At 31.6% G+C, this 3,554-nt stretch overlaps 1 long non-coding RNA gene across 8 annotated transcripts in view; it reads right to left on the bottom strand.

The window, feature by feature from the left end:
* Positions 1-2,824, bottom strand: part of LOC107606237 — a 14,820-nt gene extending 11,996 nt beyond the window's left edge. For 2 of the 8 annotated variants that reach the window (XR_001612640.2, XR_002350588.1), the window contains exons 1-2: positions 2,299-2,671; positions 787-888 (exon numbers count right to left, since the gene is read on the bottom strand). This is a non-coding gene — a long non-coding RNA (uncharacterized LOC107606237). Of the gene's footprint in view, positions 1-192; positions 456-786; positions 889-2,298 lie in introns of all 8 variants that reach the window. The other 6 variants (XR_002350589.1, XR_002350587.1, XR_002350584.1 and 3 more) reach the window with 6 other exon arrangements.

A 3,554-nucleotide genomic window follows, 5' to 3' on the forward strand; every position in this document is an offset into this window, starting at 1 on the left:
TTTTTCTCTTTCCCTACAAAATTCTATTTGAAAAACTTAAGTTCTTGTCTCTATAGCATTTATAGCTAAAATGATATCCATGATCAAGACCACTTCTAGAATCCTAAAAGGCACAACCTGTATTTGAAATCCAAAATAACTATACATAGAATATCCATATTAAAACTCCAGTACCACATTTTGAACACATACCCATTGTGTTGAATCAAACTGCATCCATTGCTCCAACAAGGCTGCACAAATTATACGTAAAGCCTGCAAAAATTATCCCCAAAAATTGACAGCGACGTGTATGAGACTTCCGCCTCATCGGATCCAGGGACAATAGATACATGCAGTATTACCTCACAAGCAAAGAGACTAAACTTGCCTTAGGAGGAGAATAATACGAAGCCTGTCAATCCTCAACATCTCAGAGGAATATCTTCAAAAGAATTACTGTGAGCCTTACCCTCCTAAATAAGGAGCACATGTTTATTCTCATTTCAAAAACTTTCTTTCTTATCTAAAATTCTTTCATTAGAAGTTACAGAAATTACACTCTAACCAAATATGTTAGTTGCAATGCACTAGTACAAAGATTTGGCTTGTGTTTTTTTTCTTAAATCAGCAAAACTAGTCAACAACAACCAAATCAAAACTTCTAAAGCACACCCAACACCTTACCAGATACCAAACAAAATAACCCATAAAAAAGTCAATAACGAAACAATGCAAAACATATGCGAATAAATGAATAAATGCACAAATATGTCAATGAAATTACTCATGCAACTTTGCTCGTACCTGTATTTCTTTTGTAACATAGGATTAAACTTTTTGTAGGTTTTTTTTTTTTTCATCAAGTCTAATATTTTCAGCACATCAGAATAAAAACTATCACAAATCCTGTTAGACAAGGAAATAACAAACTATCCTCAATAACCATAAAAAATCAATTTAGTAAGAGAGGGATGGGGTGGGGGAGCTATAAAGTTACAATTTGAACGTAACTTTGGTGATAGAATTAAGAGTAATGCATAATCAAACATTATAAATATTGTCTTAATATTAAATACAACTTGCAAAGCCAGAAAGTAATACACTCTGCTCGGTAATTGTCTCTAATTATTTAGTGGATAAATTTTTCCTTAGGATGAAGATAATTGCTTGTTTATCTATTTAGTGGATAAATTTGTATCTATCTTTTTCTCCAAACAAATTTATCTCTCTCAATGTCATTCTATTTTTTGTCTTAAAAACAATTTCCAAAAGAGTTGCATAAAATGGTGATAAAACAACTCATTGGCAAATACCGAATAAGAAAAGAAAAATAGAAGTTTAAGAAAGTCTAAAATTGTTCACCATTGCCATTTCTTTATCTACATAGCAAGAAGATTCCATAATTAAAACATAAAATTGATCACAAACAATAAATAGAACATGTACTCACTGTTTAAGACAAAACTTTATTTTACTTTAATCCAATAGAGTGAGGGACACCAAAAAAAGTCATCACTAGCACTATTCAAGTTTCATAGAGAAAAAAAATAGAACAACAATTGAGAGAAAAGTAAGCGCATCGGACAGAGAAAATTTGACGTTTATTTAGAAACAACCAATGAACTGAAACAACAGGGAACTTAAAAACTGCACTAAAGTGGCCAAAGGAATATTTGATAAACTACTAGGGAGAAAAAGAAAAAAATATGTGTACTACAATCACAGTCCGAGTAGTGTCTTTATATCCTATTGTATCAATCTGAGATCCAAATTGTTTTTAGGCCAGAATAAGATATATTATTTTGCACTCATTTTTTTTGTCTATACTAAGTTAAAAGAGTCTTCTCCGCCGATGGATGATATGTGAAAAGTGAAAAATCATCATTTTCGCACAAAGTCTAATGGCTTTTTTTCAAAAAAAGTTATATCCACAAAATAGAGGTTCTAACAAAATATACATGTAGTCTCCAACGTGTAGAATCGCCATAATTTTATTTTGATGCATTATCAACTTTTTCGGATGCAACAAAGTATTTATAATTGTCGTTAACAAGCATAAGTAAAACGAGAAATCTCATAATATTAGAACAGAAAAAGAAATTAGAGGACAACAACAACAAACAGAGAAGTTATAACAACTTTGAATCAACAGATATAGATTTTTCATTCATTTTCTCACATACGATCATGAGCTTCAAAGATCCTGAAACAGTATTTTATACGTCCTTGTGAAGAACACGTATTCTATAAGCTTTTGTACGTATATTTTATCGCAGAGTTTCAGCGGTGTCAGTGTTATGAGATTATAACTTTTACCTTTATTTTCCCGCAGCTTCTCAGCCACCAAACGCAATTACAACCTGAAGAACTTGCTGTTGTTCGAACTGAATGAAAAACAATCGGTGATACTTCCGCTAACGTGATTCGGACGAAACGCAGAATCTGTGAGTTGCGAAAGAAACCGATAATGCAGTACGGAAGCGAGCTTCACGGAGAAGATCGCAGACTCTCTCACAATGAAATAAGGCATGAAGAAGAATGCGAGATCTGGTTCCGAGAATTCTCATACGAATGGCGAATCAGATGGAGAGAGAGAGAGAGAGAGAGATAGCGCGATGCTTAGGAGTTTCGAGTTCATGAGAAAATATCTGGGCCAACTAGGGATTTAAATAAGGAGTAGTGCTAGGGAGCCAATGGTACAATGCGCTAAATCTTTGGTTTATGAATCAAATGAACATCACCTATACTATGCTGGATAACCATTCGGATACCAGGGATAATAAACATCTCATGATATAAAAAGCTAATTTTGGGTTCACCAAGGTTCAAACCCTTGACCTTTTGGATATGGAATTCTTATACCATGTCCTGAAACCACTCATCCCAAAAGCGTAACTTGAAAAGACAATGTAACACTAATAATAATATCTCTAATACTTTCCAAACCTTCATTGTACACATTGTACGCTTAGGTCATTGGCTCCCTATACTTTCTCTTAAATAAGTAGCGTTTTCTGCCTTGGACACACTCGAACGTGTCGACTCACTACTTCTATCTAGCAAGAAAACTAAAACAATTTCGCTACGTTACCTAATATAAGTATTTTTTTGGATGTATCTAATAAAAATATTTTTTTTATGTTTGTGTTTAATAAAAATGTCTTTATAAATATATTTTCTAGATGTGTCTCTTTATATATATTTAAAATATAATAATTAATTATTTTTAGCAATAAGTTGACAGATAATATGTTGGTATCCTATATTTTTCCAAACTAAAAACATCAAAAGTATAAGAGAAAAGAAAGCTTTAATAAAAAAAAGTGAAAAACATTTCACGTATTTGATACAAATAACCCATATCCCATAAGATAAAATCTAATCAACTCATCTAGTGTTCAATAAAGTATTCGCAAGGAATTAGATATGACTAAAATATTAATCCAATCTATATCAAAATTAGATTTAATATTTACATTTTTTATATTCAAATTCAATCCACACAAAATAAAAATATATATTAAAAATCAATATCGGTACTTTTTATATTCAAATCGATTGAATATCAGATA

The sequence above is a fragment of the Arachis ipaensis genome, chromosome B07 (assembly GCF_000816755.2).
Source record: "Arachis ipaensis cultivar K30076 chromosome B07, Araip1.1, whole genome shotgun sequence".
Taxonomy (NCBI): Eukaryota; Viridiplantae; Streptophyta; class Magnoliopsida; order Fabales; family Fabaceae; genus Arachis; species Arachis ipaensis.